The sequence below is a fragment of the Lepidochelys olivacea genome (assembly GCF_965140295.1).
Source record: "Lepidochelys olivacea isolate rLepOli2 genome assembly, chromosome: 19".
In the NCBI taxonomy this organism is placed as follows: Eukaryota; Metazoa; Chordata; order Testudines; family Cheloniidae; genus Lepidochelys; species Lepidochelys olivacea.
This window is the reverse complement of record NC_140429.1, coordinates 2297765-2315927: the sequence shown is the minus strand read 5'-3', so window position 1 is coordinate 2315927 and position 18163 is coordinate 2297765.

Below are 18163 nucleotides of genomic sequence, written 5' to 3'. Positions count from 1 at the left end.
TGTTAATAATAATTTGATTGAAATTTTGGGTACATCAAATAAAGTGCTTCTTTATGACTCACTGTGAGGCTTTTGACCTTGTATCTTACAGTATGTTATTACTGTTAGAGTTGATAGAACGAACGCTATTGTACTGAAAAAGCAAGTCTATTTAAAAAGCAGCATTACAGTAAAGTGACAGCACCTTAATTTGATGACCCTCTTTTTCCTCTTGACACTAGCAAGAATTCTCTCAGTGCCTGTTCACTTGCTGTTTTTTCTGTTATTATATTTATAAGAAGCACAGTGAATAGGAGAAACCTGATGTTTCTACTCAAGAGTAATAGTTTGGCTGTTCATCCATTTAGGTAACTATGTTGATCTAAATGACAACTGCACTAGGAATATTTATCACTTAGTGCGTATGACAGACTTTTGGGATCTGCTGGTGACGAAATGGAGCATCTGGGAGTGGCAGCCTGGGCTGTGAATTGTGAACTGAAGGGTTTTCAAGTGGAACACTATCAGTAAGGACCCGGTCCCACTTCAAGGTAATTCTTCCAGTGTTTAGGTTCTTGCTCAGATCTTAATATTTTCCCATTTGGATCATATGGAGCAGGCAAGGAGGTAGGTCTCAGACCTATGGCAATATGGGATATTCAAATCCAAGACTAAAGATGTTGTTGGGTCCTTGAAAATTAACAAGATGTGTCTTTCTTCAGTGAATCTATTAGCATATTCTTGTGGCCTTCAGACAGCAATGAGCTCATGAATATGGTTATAATTTACGTTACAGCACTTACATAGCAGGTAATTGCTGCTAAATTATATGGTAACTAGTGGCCATTTAATTATCAGCTACACACCACATCGCACTAAGGTTACATCAGGCCTTTAACTCAGAGCGCAGGTGACATGGGAGTTTCTTTTGAACCCACCGTGCACATAATTACCAAGCCACTTGCAGCAAGTTGTTATCACCATGTAATGCACTGCTAAGTGTCCAGAGGGTTTGGTAAAAGGATTGAAATCTCCCGGTAATGGGGGAGATAGCACAGTACACCAGACACAGCTGTACTAGACAGACAGCTGATGTGATTCTCTTTAACCTGACTCCGTGGCCTTATGCTAAGTGAGTGACGTTCTGCACTGCACGGCTGCAGGTAGCATGACAGATGGGAAGCAAAGGCTGGGTGAGCAGAACTGAGCTCCTGGCCTCAATTCATTGCGTGAGGCAGAAGAGGGAGACCACACTGTGTGTGGGATTCTGGCTGGTGTGGCTAGGCTAGAACACCAGGTCTGTTCAGCTCCGTGTGTCTCTCTCACCTGCTACTGGCTGGAGACCCTGCGATGTCTCCCCCTCATTTTGCCTGCAGATTTTTTTTCCCCTGGGCAAAATGAGAGGTTCAATTCTTATATTTAAAAACAACCCTACAAATGTGTCCTAGGTGAATTTTTCTCATTTTCACCAGTGGAAATGGCAACACTGCCCCAGATAGAGAACCAGGGCACAGGGAGACTGGCTTGGCCAAAGCCAAAGCATAAGGTGTCCGTGGCTGTGCTAGGAATTGAATGTAGATCTCCTGAATGCCAGCCTAGTGCCTTAATTGCAAGAGCAGCTCTCCTTTCCTGTGAGGGAATGAACAGAGGAAGGAACGCATGGGGGGTTATTCCAGAGAGACTTGTTAGTTCGCCACCTGTAACAGGGGGATAATCAACCCTTCCTCCGCCTTGTCTATTCATGCCATAAACTCCTCCTGGCAAGGACAGTCTCTCACTACGTGAGTGTACAGAGCTTAGTATAATGAAGCTTTCATCCTGACTGGAATGTCTTGGGCAGACCCCCAGCTGTCTAAATTGCCTTTAGTGGGGCGATAGTGCACATCAGCTGCGGGTCTTTCTCTCTCTAAGTGCTGCTATAACTGCATTTACAATTCTATAGTATTTTAAAGGTTTTTAGTGAAGTTATTTCATAAAAGGTATATTCAGGTCTTTCCACCCAATCAGCAGATCTAAAGTTGTCTGTCTGAGGTAAATTCTGAGCTAATTGTGCCAGACCTGCTGAACCTAGCATGTGATCTGTCTGAAGCAAGAATAGCCACACAAAGACTCTGTAATGTGCCTTGCCGTAATGGACTTCTCTGTCAAGTGACCTGCCTTGCATGTGCTATGCTTTCCTTCTTGCTGAAGGGCAGAAGAAATTTCTGGTGCACGAAGTACAAGCTGGTGGGCGTACTTGATGAGAAGATACTTGGTCTGGAAGTGCAAATTTCAACACTGCAGCAAATCTGAGAAAAGGAAGACTTATTGCACAACCAGATTCCAAAATCATTGTCACAGATGCAGGAAGGGGAAAGATCAGCCATAAGAATAGAAACTGAGGATGTGGACTGTTGGTTTGTGACCAAGAGGAAAAGAGAACCAGAAAGCATTCTACACCACTAGAAGTATCAAATCATTTTCAGATACTCAGTCACTTACCAAGGAATCTGTCTTTGGAGGTGTCAAGGTTCCTCCCCCACTCTGAACTCTAGGGTACAGATGTGGGGACCTGCATGAAAAACCTCCTAAGCTTATCTTTACCAGCTTAGGTCAAAACTTCCCCAAGGTACAAAATATTACACCTTGGACAGGCAGCTACCACCACCAAATTAATACTGGTTACTGGGGAAGAGCTGTTTGGACGCGTCCTTCCCCCCAAAATACTTCCCAAAACCTTGCACCCCACTTCCTGGACAAGGTTTGGTAAAAAGCCTCACCAATTTGCCTAGGTGACTACAGACCCAGACCCTTGGATCTTAAGAACAATGAACAATCCTCCCAACACTTGCACCCCCCCTTTCCTGGGAAATGTTGGATAAAAAGCCTCACCAATTTACATAGGTGACCACAAACCCAAACCCTTGGATCTGAGAACAATGAAAAAAGCATTCAGTGTTTTACAAGAAGACTTTTAATAAAAAATAGAAGTAAATAGAAATAAAGAAATCCCCCCTGTAAAATCAGGATGGTATATATCTTACAGGGTAATTAGATTCAAAAACATAGAGAACCCCTCTAGGCAAAACCTTAAGTTACAAAAAAGATACACAGACAGAAATAGTTATTCTATTCAGCACAATTCTTTTCTCAGCCATTTAAAGAAATCATAATCTAACACATACCTAGCTAGATTACTTACTAAAAGTTCTAAGACTCCATTCCTGTTCTGTCCCCGGCCAAGACGACTACAGACAGACACAGACCCTTTGTTTCTCTCCCTCCTCCCAGCTTTTGAAAGTATCTTGTCTCCTCATTGGTCATTTTGGTCAGGTGCCAGCGAGGTTACCTTTAGCTTCTTAACCCTTTACAGGTGAGAGGAGCTTTCCCCTGGCCAGGAGGGATTTCAAAGGGGTTTACCCTTCCCTTTATATTTATGACACGCCCCCCAAATCTCAGCTAGGGTGAAACACTGGCTGGGATTTCTTCCTGGAGCTCTAGGAAAACAGAGTTAATAAGACACATGCATCTCTAAATATACTACCAAGTACATAAAGACTAACAATATTTTCCACATCTCAAGGACGATTTTAACCAGTTGATTCTGGGAAACTTTCATGGGAGAGTGCATCAGCCACTTTGTTAGAAGCTCCTGAGATGTGTTGGATGTCGAAATCAAAATCATGGAGAGCTAAACTCCACCGAAGAAGTTTTTTGTTAGTTTCTTTGACGGTGTGAAGCCACTTTAGTGCAGCATGGTCGGTTTGCAGGTGGAAACGCCGTCCCCAAACATATGGGCGTAGCTTTTCCAGAGCGTAGACAATGGCATAACATTCTTTTTCAGTGACTGACCAGTTGCTTTCCCTCTCAGACAGTTTTTTGCTGAGAAACACTACAGGGTGGAATTCTTGATCAGGTCCTTTCTGCATTAAAACTGCTCCCACACCACGCTCGGATGCATCTGTGGTTACTAGGAACGGTTTGTCAAAGTCTGGGGCCCTTAGTACAGGGTCAGACATGAGTGTCGCTTTAAGCTTGTTAAAGGCCTTCTGACACTTTCCGGTCCACTGAACAGCATTTGGCTGTTTCTTTTTGGTTAGGTCTGTCAGTGGGGCAGCGATTTGGCTGTAGTGCGGTACAAATCGTCTGTAATAACCGGCCAAGCCTAAGAAGGATTGAACCTGTTTCTTTGACTTTGGGACAGGCCACTTTTGGATAGCATCCACTTTGGCCTGTAGGGGGCTGATAGTTCCTTGACCCACCTGGTGTCCAAGGTAAGTCACTCTGTTTAGGCCTATTTGACACTTCTTAGCCTTAACAGTTAGTCCTGCCTCCCTTATGCGCTCAAGGACTTTTTGTAGATGTTCCAGGTGGTCTGCCCAGGAATCCGAAAATATGGCCACATCGTCAAGGTAGGCGACTGCATATTCTCCTAATCCCGCTAGGAGACCATCTACAAGTCTTTGGAAAGTGGCGGGTGCATTTTGCAGCCCGAAAGGGAGTACATTAAATTCATACAGCCCGAGATGTGTGATGAAGGCTGACCTTTCCTTGGCAGATTCATCTAGCGGTACCTGCCAGTACCCCTTGGTTAAGTCCAAGGTAGAGATGAACTGGGCCCTTCCCAGTTTCTCTAATAGTTCATCTGTGCGTGGCATGGGATAGTTGTCTGGGCGAGTTACAGCATTTAGCTTACGGTAGTCCACGCAAAAACGTATTTCCCCATCTGGTTTGGGAACTAGAACCACTGGAGATGCCCAGGCACTTTCAGAGGGGCGGATTACACCCATCTGTAGCATATCCTGGATCTCCCGTTCTATAGCAGTTTTAGCTTGAGGAGACACCCGGTAAGGTTGGACCCTAATTGGGTGAGCATTACCTGTGTCAATGGAGTGGTATGCCCGTTCAGTCAGTCCTGGGGTGGCTGAGAACGTTGGCGCGTAGCTAGTGCACAGCTCCTGGATCTGCTGTCGCTGCATACGCCCAAGGGTCATGGAGAGGTTCACCTCTTCCACACCACCAGCACATTTCCCTTCGTAGTAGACACCTTCAGGCCACTCAGCGTCGTCTCCTCCCTGGGCTGTAAACTGACAAACCTTTAATTCTCTGGAATAAAAGGGCTTTAGAGAATTAATATGATACACCTTAGGCTTTCGGTTGGAGGTGGGGAATGCTATGAGATAATTAACAGCTCCCAGGCGCTCCTGGACCACGAATGGCCCTTCCCACGATGCTTCCATTTTATGGGCCTGGAGCGCCTTTAAGACCATGACCTGGTCTCCTACTTTGAAGGAACGCTCTCTGGCATGTTTATCATACCAGGCTTTTTGCTCTTTTTGAGCATCCTGTAAGTTTTCTCTAGCAAGGGCTAAAGAGGTTCGGAGGGTGTTTTGTAGGTTGGTTACAAAGTCCAGAATGTTAGTTCCTGGAGAAGGTGTAAATCCCTCCCATTGCTGCTTCACCAACTGCAATGGCCCCTTAACCTCACGGCCATATACAAGTTCAAATGGGGAAAACCCTAAACTGGGATGTGGTACAGCTCTGTAGGCAAAGAGCAACTGCTGCAATACTAGGTCCCAATCATTGGAGTGCTCATTTACGAATTTACGTATCATGGCCCCCAAAGTTCCATTAAACTTCTCCACCATGCCATTTGTTTGATGATGGTAAGGAGTGGCAACCAAGTGATTTACCCCATGAGCTTCCCAAAGGTTTTTCATAGTTCCTGCCAGGAAATTAGTCCCTGCATCTGTGAGGATGTCGGAGGGCCAACCTACCCTGGCAAAAATGTCTGCTAGTGCCTGGCACACACTTTTAGCCCTGGTGTTGCTTAGAGCTACTGCTTCCGGCCATCGGGTGGCAAAATCCATGAAAGTCAGTATGTACTGCTTTCTTCTGGGTGTCTTTTTCGGAAAAGGACCCAGAATATCCACAGTTACTCGCTGAAATGGAACTTCAATGATGGGGAGTGACTGGAGAGGAGCTTTGACCTGGTCTTGGGGTTTTCCCACTCTTTGGCACACCTCACAAGACTGGACATAGGTAGAAACATCCTTGCCCATTCCCTCCCAGTGGAATGACCCCCCCAAACGGTCTTTGGTCCTGTTCACCCCAGCATGGCCACTAGGGTGATCATGGGCTAAGCTCAAGAGCTTGGCCCGGTATTTAGTTGGAACTACCAACTGTCTCTGAGGATGCCAGTCTTCCTGGTGTCCCCCAGAAAGAGTTTCCTTGTATAAAAGTCCTCTTTCTACAACAAACCTGGATCGATTAGAAGAGCTGAGAGGCGGTGGGTTGCTCCGTGCCGCCGTCCAAGCTCTCTGGAGGCTTTCATCTGCTTCCTGTTCGGTCTGGAACTGTTCCCTTGATGCTGGAGACATCAGTTCCTCATGGGATTGTGGACCTAGGCTTGGTACCTCTGGAAGCGATATAGGGGATGGAGCTGTTTCTGTTGACTGTGAACCGCTCTCCGCTGGTGCACTATGTTGGGATTCAGGCTCCGGCTGAGCCTCTTGTGTAGGGTTATCGGCTGCTGCCAGTTCAGGTTCGGTGGGGCCCTCTGGTGTTGAGGTTGCAAGTACTGGATTCAGTGCTGACACGGGGTCTGGTGTTGGTTGTTCGGCTGGTTCCGGTTCTGGGACTGGTTCCGTCTGGGTCTCTGGGACTGGATCCACTACTGCTGTTGCAGACATTGGCCTGGGGTCCAGGTCCATCACCTCTGACTGGGTCCTGATAGAAGTTTCCGGAACAGAGCTAGGCCTCACGGCTTGTTTAGCCTGGTTGTGGGTGACCATTCCCACCCTCTTGGCCTGCTTCACATGATTGGCCAAGTCTTCCCCCAACAGCATGGGGATGGGATAATCATCATAGACTGCAAAAGTCCACATTCCTGACCAGCCCTTGTACTGGACAGGCAACTTGGCTGTAGGCAAATTGAAAGAGTTGGACTTGAAGGGTTGAATCGTCACTTGGATCTCTGGGTTGATTAAATTGGGGTCCACTAAGGAAGCATGGATAGCTGACACTTGTGCTCCGGTGTCCCTCCACGCGGTGACCTTCTTCCCACCCACACTCACAGTTTCCCTCCGCTCCAAGGGTATCTGGGAGGTATCTGGGCCTGTGGACCTCTGGTGTGATTCCGGTGCAATGAACTGTAATCTGTTGGGGTTCTTGGGGCAGTTGGCCTTTACATGCCCCAGCTCGTTACACTTAAAACATCGTCCAGCTGACGGGTCACTGGGGCGAGGAGGGTTGCTGGAGAACGGGGTGGTGGGACGATAAGGGGTCTGGAGGGTTCTTTGGGAGGTAGGTGGGGCTTTGGGCGGCCCCCGGTAATAGGGTGTGGTCTGGGGTGGTCCCTTCTGGTCTCCGCTCCAACTGCGACCAGTTTTCTTCTTCTCTGCCACCTCCACCCATCTGGCTCCAATCTCTCCTGCCTCAATTACAGTTTTGGGTTTCCCATCTAGGATGTATCTTTCTATTTCCTCAGGAACACCCTCTAAGAATTGTTCCATTTGCATTAGGAAGGGCAAATTTACTGGAGATTCAACACTTGCTCCTGATATCCAGGCATCCCAATGTTTTACAATGTGGTAGGCATGTCGGGTAAATGACATGTCTGGTTTCCACCTTAGGGCTCTGAACCTCCGACGAGACTGCTCGGGTGTTATCCCCATTCTGACTCTCGCCTTGGATTTAAACAGTTCATACTTGTTCATGTGTTCTTTAGGCATTTCAGCTGCCACCTCAGCTAAGGGTCCACTGAGCTGCGGCCTCAGCTCTACCATGTATTGGTCAGTAGAGATGTTGTACCCAAGGCAGGCCCTTTCGAAGTTTTCTAAGAAGGCCTCAGTATCATCACCTGCCTTGTAGGTGGGGAACTTTCTGGGATGGGAAGTGGTACCTGGAGAAGGATTGCTAGGGTTTGTTGGTATATTCTGCTGGGCCTTTATCCTCTCCATCTCCTCCACATGCTTCCTCTCTTTTTCCTTCTCCTCCTCCACATGCTTCCTCTCTTCTTCCTTCTCCTCCTTCTTCAGCCGCATGAGTTCTATCTGTCTTTCATGTTCCCTTTGTTTTTCCTCAGCCTGAAATTTGGCTAATTCCAGCTGTAGTCGAGCTGAGGATTTGGCCATTCTAACCTCTCTGTTTTTAACTAACTTTACACCCGAGGTTTAGAAATAAACAAACAAAACTTGGCTGTAAAATTTTGCTGTGCTGGAATAGAATACCTATTCTCTGATAGTGATTGTCAGCCTACAGAAAAAGACAATTCCCTTGTCTCTGCTCTGGGCCCAAATTAAAGCAAAAAACCTCCAACTACTTGGAAACCTGCTTACCCAGCCCAAAGAAGAAAAAAAATTTCTTTTCAAACCTGTGCTCCTTGTAAAACAAAAAAAAAATCAAAATCCTAAAAAAAACCCTGCCACTTTTGTCTCCAGGCAAATGGGTAGAGCACACACCCCCTATTTACTTTTAGGAAGAAAAGAAAAAAAAAACAAAAACCCTGGGTTGGAAGACTGTGAATTTCCCTGCAGGAGTTAAGTACCCTGCCTCCAGGCAAAGAAAACCTGCAATTCAGAAGATAATCCCCTTTTGTCTCTGCTTGGCCACAAAGCAGAGAGAAACCAAGCTGCTTTCAGTTTCAAAGCTGCCTTCTGGACTTCCTAAAAATTCCTTTTTAAAATCTGTATTTCTAGTTCAAAAAATCTCAACTGGATCTCAAAATGATTTCAGGTTAATCCCACCACTGTGCCACCTTGTCAAGGTTCCTCCCCCACTCTGAACTCTAGGGTACAGATGTGGGGACCTGCATGAAAAACCTCCTAAGCTTATCTTTACCAGCTTAGGTCAAAACTTCCCCAAGGTACAAAATATTACACCTTGGACAGGCCGCTACCACCACCAAACTAATACTGGTTACTGGGGAAGAGCTGTTTGGACGCGTCCTTCCCCCCAAAATACTTCCCAAAACCTTGCACCCCACTTCCTGGACAAGGTTTGGTAAAAAGCCTCACCAATTTGCCTAGGTGACTACAGACCCAGACCCTTGGATCTTAAGAACAATGAACAATCCTCCCAACACTTGCACCCCCCCTTTCCTGGGAAATGTTGGATAAAAAGCCTCACCAATTTACATAGGTGACCACAAACCCAAACCCTTGGATCTGAGAACAATGAAAAAAGCATTCAGTGTTTTACAAGAAGACTTTTAATAAAAAATAGAAGTAAATAGAAATAAAGAAATCCCCCCTGTAAAATCAGGATGGTATATATCTTACAGGGTAATTAGATTCAAAAACATAGAGAACCCCTCTAGGCAAAACCTTAAGTTACAAAAAAGATACACAGACAGAAATAGTTATTCTATTCAGCACAATTCTTTTCTCAGCCATTTAAAGAAATCATAATCTAACACATACCTAGCTAGATTACTTACTAAAAGTTCTAAGACTCCATTCCTGTTCTGTCCCCGGCCAAGACGACTACAGACAGACACAGACCCTTTGTTTCTCTCCCTCCTCCCAGCTTTTGAAAGTATCTTGTCTCCTCATTGGTCATTTTGGTCAGGTGCCAGCGAGGTTACCTTTAGCTTCTTAACCCTTTACAGGTGAGAGGAGCTTTCCCCTGGCCAGGAGGGATTTCAAAGGGGTTTACCCTTCCCTTTATATTTATGACAGGAGGAACAGATTAAAAAAAAACTGTAGGGCACACCCCTGATAGGCATCCTTGCAGTACGAAGCAAACAGCTACCAAGGGAAGTTCTTCAGCTATTCGAAGAAGGCAAGTAATCACCACTGGCAACTCCCTGGACTAAAATCACAAGACATAATTGTAAGAATGGGTGGGATTCTGAAGTCATCTGGCAAGTCTCCACTGGTGATCATGCACATTGGAACCAATGACATGGTATCACATGGGACTATACAGATTATAGAAGACTTCAGGGATCTTGGGAGAGAGCTAAAGAACAGGGGATCCTTCCAATTCCGTGGCTAAGTGAGGGCAAAAAATACAGGATGGAACCATTGTCTGTACAACTGGTGTGAAGCTGAAGGTTTTGGTTTTGTAGAACACTGACATGTGGGGTAGAGGGCTAATCTTTTCAGTTGGAGACTAGCTGGAGCAACCAGGAGGACATTAAAACCAGCAGCCCAAGGGGAGATTGTTAAGAAAGGTAAATGTGGTACAAACTCAGTGTGTCGCAGACAAATTGAACTGATGTGGCAAAGAACATGAAGAGATGAAGTTTTTCAGTTGATTTTATACTAGCGTCGTGAGTCTGGATAACAAGCAAGAGGATCGGAAATTCTCATTGATGAGAAGAGCCTGGTGGGACAATTCACGTCTGGAATATTAAAATCACTGGTTATAATCTGTTTAGGAAAGAGGATAGGCAAAAGAGGTGTGAGTGGCACTCTACATTAAAGACACCATTACTTGTTTTAGAGTTATGAATAACTCAGAACCACAGGAACTTGCATGTACGTATATCAATGTGCTAACTAACAAAGCCCAGGAGGGGGTACTGGTGAGGGTCCGTAACATACAACTGAATCAAATTAGAGAACAGGATGAAGCATCTGTCGGTAACAGTGTAGAAAGAAAAATTGTGTTGTTATGGGGGACTTCAACTGGGGAGACATATGCTGGAGCTCTCATGCAGCCAGTAGAAACACATCACTGGAGTTTTGAAAAAATGAAAGATAAGTTCCCAGCACAAAAGCTCTGGGCCCAATATGAAGTAACTCTATTTTGGATTTCATTATGATGGAGAAAGATGAATTAATCACTGGACTGGAAGTTGGTGGTTGGCTAGGGATCAGTTACTGTGACCTGATTATATTCACTATGGGTAAACAGAGGACACTCCCAACCAGTGATATAGATATACACGTGGTGCTCCAAAATGGCCAATTTCACAAAGTAGAGGAAAATCATGAGCCAAATTGACTGGGAGGAAAAATGTAGACAGAAAAAAGCGAATGAAACTTGGGAGTTCTTTAAGAAGAGTTTCTAAGATGGCCAAAAAGCCATGATTTCACAATCAAGAAAGAGGACAACTTTGGGTAAAAGCCCATCCTGGTTCAGTGGCAAAGTGAAGGCAACAATTAGAAGTAAAAAAGCAACATATAACAAACTGAAAAGAGGGAAACCAGATCGCAATCAATATGAATGAGATGTTATGAAATATGGAAAAATGATAAGGGAAGCAAAAACTATCAGGGAAAAATTCATAGCTGGCCGGGCAAAAGACAATAAGAAGGTGTTTTTAAAGTATATCAGGTAAAAAAAGAAATTCTAGCAATGGTGCCGGTCAATTACTAGACAGAAGGAATACAATTGCTAGTAACGAGGCGGACAAGGCAGAAGTCAATACTTATTTCTCTTCTATATCTGGAAAGAAGCAGAGTGATGTGCTTATATCACATGGGGATGTTGAACTGCTTTCCAGTCCATTATAAACAGTGAGGCTATTAAACAATATCTGCTAGAAATGAACACTTTAAAATCATCAGGCTGAGATAACTTGCACCCAAGAGTTCTAAAAGATCTGGCTCATGTGAGCTCTGGTCCACTGATGTTAATTTTTAAAACATCATGGAACATTGGGCACAACAATTTTTAACGGTGAGGGTGATTGGATGTTGCGAAGGCCAAGACTGTAACAGGGTTCAAAAAAGAATGAAATAAGTTCCTGGAGGACTGGTCCATCAATGGCTATTAGTCAGGGTGGGCAGGGACAGTGTCCCTAGCCTCCATTTGCCAGAAGCTGGGAATGGGCGACAGGGGATGGATCACAGGATGATTACCTGCTCTGTCCATTCCCTCTGGGGTACTGGGCATTGGCCATTGTTGGAAGACAGGATACTGGGCTAGGTGGACCTTGGGTCTGACCCAGTCTGGCCATTCTTATGATTACCACTGGAACAAACTGCCAAGGGAAGTCTTGGATTTTCCATCTGTTGATGTCTTCAGATCCAGACTGGAGGCCTTTCAGGGTGATGAACAAGTTGCTGGGCTCAATACAGGGGTAACTGGAAGAAATTTAATGGTCTGTGATACACAGGAGGTCAGACTAGATGATCTAATTCTCTAATTCCTGTCTGGTTTTCTCTCTGAATCTGTGAAGTAATTTACATTAGCTGGATTTACCACTGGTGAGAGGATAGTGCTATGTAGACATTGCCCATTTCCATGCCTAAAGGATGCCTGGATTATTCTGAACTCTTTGGTCCCTTCTCCACTGGAGGTATTAATAAACAAATAAACAAAACAGCTAAGAGCCTGCTAAGAGCTAATATGTTGTCTGAAAGGATTCTAACCCTCCACAACAACAATGAAGCGTACTTTTTTGTTTGATAAGATCATTTTAAAAGGTAACTGCTTATAATAATACAATTTATTCTTTATGGCTTGGGGGCAAGCTCAGATCTAAATGAAGCATGTCTTCCATTAGAACCCTACAGAAACAAACTAATAGGCTGCAAAGAAAACCATTTGTAACGTTACTATAATTCACATGATTCATTAAACAGAAATGGAAACCGATAGTGTTTTCCCCTGCAAAAAATCCTTATGGAATTACATGCTGAGATCACTTAGTTGAACTATTTTATTGACTAAGCATCTTGTTGTGCTGATGTGTAGATTATACAGGCCGACGGCCATTTATTTTTTCATTTGCTAAAATTAGAACTTTTTTATTATTGTTATTATGGGGCCGATCCAGTATGTTTTCCCCCACTCCCAGCTGTGGGCTCTAGCACATAGCAGGGTCTTTTCTTATCCCAGGTGCTTCTCAAATAAGTGTTGTTACTTGAGCCCTGGCACAGGGCATCCCTGAGCAGAGCCCTCCCCAGTCACTAGATGTTGTCTGGGGAGGTGAGGGGGTGACGATGCAGATAGGAACATGGGCAGGAGGGGCTGTCTTCTCACTGTGGAGAGACTGCATTGCCCTGCTTTGTATCTGAACCCTCATGTGCCTGTGAATTGATTATGATTGGAAAGTGAAACATTTAGACTATCACTCTGCTGTTTATGTCTGATGGCTGGGCTTTTCAAAGGACCCTAAGGAAGTTTGGCATCTTAATCCTATGGCATCAAAGTCGAATGGAACTGAGCACCCAACTCCTTTGAAAACCCCAGCCAATAACTATAATGATTTGTTACCAAAAAAAACAAAACAAAAAAACAACCCACCAAGAGTGGGGCTGGGGCACCGGACTGGGAATCAGAAGATTTGGATTCTGTTACTGGCTCTGTGTGATCTTGGGTAAGTCTCTCTCTGTGCTTCAGTTTCCCCATCTATGCAATGGGGAGGATGAAGTTTGCCATCCTTTGTGAAGTGTTTTGTGATCTATGGATGAAAAGCTGCTTCTAAGAGCTAAGCATAATTCTTAGTAGTGTTTTATTATCCTCGTTGTTCTTATGTAATTCATTATTCAAAAATGACTATTCTCAGCAGAGCTGAAATATTAACGGGGAGCTTAACTAAACTCATCATTATAATTTTATAGTTTTACATGCTTTGATTCTGGCATACTCAGAACTTTTACTTGGGAAAGCTGACTCTGAATCCCTGAAAATCCGCCTTTGATTCTTCCATTTCTTGTCTTCAAAGCGACAATTAAATTCAATTTAAAAATGAATACTCATCACTCAGAAATCAGGATAGTCCAAAAGGTAAAGATTAAATTGCCCACCCTAGGTATTTTATGCACAGATTAATAACAAAGAGAGTTATATGCTAATATTTACACATCACAGTGGAAATAAGTCTGGAAAATGCCACATGCATAAATACGACATGACCGAGTTAACCTCCCACCTTTTATTCTTTATTTTTTAGAAATTAATTTGCGATCTTTAAAGCCCCCATCTGTGGTGGGCAAGCAGGTTCGTGGGTGAAGTTCTCAGCTGAAGGACAGCAGTATGAAAAGTACAGCATCCCCGACTCTGTTAGACTCAGATCCTTGGATCTATTTAGGCTCCTAATTTCCACTGCAGTCAATGGGAGTTGGGAGCCCCCACTATTTTTTTTCCTGTGTGTGCTCCAGCCTCGGAGCACCCATGGAATTGGCGCCTATGACAGTGCTGACTCCTGCCACCCTGACTGCAGCCCATGTCTTGGTCTGGGATTGGGTAGATTGCCTCTGAGCTGCAGACGGACATGAAGCATCTTTCCATCAGCGTACAGGGCATGCATTGCTTTTCAGGTGATTCACATCTTCAGGATCTAGAGACGTTTCTCTTGAAATGCAAGCTCAGCCCTGCTGAAGGACGTCACCATTGGTTAATGTCAAGTAGGAGAGAGAACACTGTTTAAAGGGTTTCAGAAAAACAGCACATGGAGCAGGTTTTAATGCTGCTTCTGACAGTCCCCCTGTTTGTGGCCTTGATATGCTGCAGAATAGACTCTGTCTTCCCCTGGCCATTTATCAGTGGTATCACACAGTGGAGAAAGAGACGTTAAAAGCTATTGTAGATGAGCCTATGCTGACCTTAGCACTGATTAATGTATTTGTGAACACTAACCAATCTGACAATCTCACATTCATCAGTGCAAAATCAATCTGAAGGATACAGTGTGTTGCAGCTACTAAAGTACTAAATGTTGATAGAGCATGCTAGAATTGACAAAGTATCTCAGTATCTTATTGCATAGGAAGCAGAATACTCGGTTTATACATTTTTGAAAATCTTCCCTTTACTTTTTGGCAACATGCTGTAAATCAAGAAAAAACAAAGACACATGAGGGTAGGTGGGCCATTTTGCGACAGTCCTGTATATCTCCTTTTGCATCTGGCAGGTCCATTGGAATGTGCAGAGTAATGCTAGGTTTCAGAGTAGCAGCCGTGTTAGTCTGTATCCGCAAAAAGAAAAGGAGGACTTGTGGCACCTTAGAGACTAACCAATTTATTTGAGCATAAGCTTTCGTGAGCTACAGCTCACTTCACTGGATGCATTCAGTGGAAAATACAGTGGGGAGATTTATATACACAGAGAACATGAAACAATGGGTGTTACCATACACACAGTAAGGAGAGTGATCTGGTAAGGTGAGCTATTACCAGCAGGAGACACTAATGGAATGTAGCTTTTTGCTAGCATCATTTACATTTTGCTTTATTAGACAAAAGTCAAGTAATTAATCAGTTGATTGCTTAATTCAAAATTCAGTCAATTGCAATTTAGGCTTCATCACTTTGCTTTCTACATGATGAAATCTGTTTGATAAATTTGATGCTTTTTTTGGTTGCTTGGCTGTGCATAAAAAACAAACAAACATGAGTGGGTGGTGGGAAAGTGCCTCAGAATTCCACCTGTTTGTTGGAATGTAGTTTTCAGGGCCTTGGTTAACTTCTTAGTGAAATTTCTAGGACACCCCAGTTAGATGTTGATAAAAGAACCCAGGGGTCTGATTTTAAGAGGTTCTTAGCACCCGCAGCTCCTGTTGATTTCCACTGCAGTTTTTGGAGAGTCGCACTTCTGAAAAGCAGGTCCCTGCATTCCCAGAACATGAAGTTCACCCCAGTGCAGAGGACCTGCAAAAGGTACTACGCCCACCGCAAACTCTAGTTACATTCTGCATTTAGGAGCAAACACACCTCTCCTCTGCAGCTGCATAGAGCGCCTTGGAAGAACTTTGCTCATCCAGTCGGCTGTGGCATGTAGGGCGCTCTGCATGCCTGCACAGTGCAGTGAACACTCCACACAAGATCCCTGAACTAAAATGTGTAAGGGTCAGGCAGGAGTAGGGGCGGGATGGGAATGGATCTGGGTGGGGGTGCCATGTAAGGGTCCTCGGAGACCATTGGCCCAAGTAGCCTGTGGGCTCCAAACCTGGAGGGAAGGGTAAATCTTCCTTGGCTCTTTGTGTAACTGACCAATCTATGGCTGGCTGCTCATGCAGGTGCGTGCTTGGTCTTAGATTTGAGCCAGAGAGGCCCTAAAGCAGCAGCCATAGAGGAAGGAAGGAGGCTGCTAGATTTCAGTGAACTGCAGTAAGAGCATAGCTGCAGAATAATGGATAAAAGAGAATTTACAGAATCTTCCCTCTAAAGAATTTTCCAAAATATAAAGCAACAGAAGCAAGGATCTTTCCCCCTTATAAGTTATAAAAGGAGCAGGCATTCTGTAATGTTAAACCATTTACTGCAGCCTAGCATGGCTTAAAGTGGAGCATCATTCAGGAATCTCAGCTTGATCACAAACATGCAGCTATAGTGGTGGAAAATGCTTTCCCCTTAAGACAAGTGTAAATACAAATGGAAAGCATCACTCCATTAACAAACCAAAGATCGATGGCCTTCTTCTTCCACACAGTGTGTATGACAAATAGACCTCTCCGCATGCACATCTGGCGGAACTGGTTCTGCATTGCACATCATTGCACGTGCGGGGCGATCAGGGGAAAAATCCGGTTTTTACAAGCTAATATGTTATTATTAGTTTGTATCTCTCTGAGAGACTCTCTCTGGTGGAACTGTAATCTGGTGAACCTGGAGCCCATGAAATGAGATTTTCAGTTGTGTGAGTTAGGAATAGGTAAGATATATGAAAGCAGATTTACTTTCTATATAAGGGAGGTATCAACTGAGCTCTGATGAATTAACCTTAAGCAGTTCTGGTGCAGAGCAGGACACTTCTCACCTGCTGGCCGGGTTATCCTCCACCTTGCTTTATTTTATCTGTTTAGTGCAGTTGAATAATTCCACCACAAATAAAATCACCTGCAATTTTGTGTGTGTGATGCTAATGGGAAAAGGATGCAAATGCCCCTTCATGCAGGAGGAGGGCTCTCAGAGTGGGAAATTGCAAGGATCTGGTCACGGAGTTTAGTTCATCACCTGGAAGTGGCCTGGGAGTCCAGGCTGCCGAGAAGTCAGGTGGGTGAGCTGGCAGGAAGTAAGGAAGGTTTCTGATGGAGCCCAGTGTAGGGTCCATCAGAACTACATTACAATCAACCTGTTTCAATGAAAAAAATTGATATTGATGATTTGTTGAGTTTGACAAAAACGGCTGTGATGGAATTTTTCAGACCAGCTCTACTCACCCTGCATCCACTGATAGAATCACAGTGCTCGGGGAGAATGGTGTAGAGTGTATCTATCAGCCACTGCAACACAGGGAGGGGAGCAAGGACAGAAGTAATTGGGGTGTAAAGCATTTGGTAAAATCTTAATCAAATTGGAGTCCACAATGATTTTCACACAACAATGGGCTGAATTCTCTGTTGCCCTGGACCTTGTGCAGTCATTTACACCAGTGCCAAGTTAATGGGAACTGTTCCCGACTCGGAATGATTGCCTCCAGAAAAAGTCACTAAGTGCCCCACCCACCCCGCTTACATCCTGCAATTAAGGGGCAAATGCAACTCTCTACTCTACAGCTGCAGAGAGCAACTTGGCCAAACTGTTGCTGGTCTGCTGTGCCACGGGGCGGGGCTGGGTGATACAGGGCACTGTGCCTTCCTGCAGCAACACAGGGGTGCAATCCACCCTGCCCAAGGCCCAGTGCACCAGAGAATGTACCCCAACCTCTATACCTGCATTGTAAAAAAACCCAAAATGCACCTGTCTGTACGGCAATCACCATCACTAGCCAAACCCAGACAGTACCTGTATGCTCGTTTGTACAGCTGCTTAAAGAACTAATGACACCAATAGATATTTCCATACTTCATACTAAGTATCTATGAAAGTTCCTTGTTGTACCTTATTTTATTCCTTCCCTCCTCCCCATTACAAATTCTCTTCTGAGGAAAAAATCAATCTCTCTCTTGTTAGGTTTTTGTTCTTTTTTGTTTGTTTGTGGCTTTCCCAGGGGGTCGCAGGGTTAGCTATCCTTTTGCCTAAGCAAGCGGAATTAATTAGTGATGTTGGATTATCAGTAATGTCGACTTGTGTGGTGGGGTACCGCTCCATAAACCTCCATCCCCTGGGAATTAGCCAAGGGTTAATCTCACCCTGAGCCAGTCTCTGAACATTGATGATCAGATTCACTTAAAGGGTCATTTTTGACAGTTGCGCATCATGGGCGAGTCAGTTCCTGCTCCGTCTGCTAGCCCAGCAGTGCCTTTTCCAATTTGTTGTTGTGGTATTATCAAGACATTTACAGTGTTTTACCTGTCATTGCTCAGCCTTATGAGCACCATAAATAATAGGACGCTAGACAAAAAAGTGGCAGCTCTCTGTTATC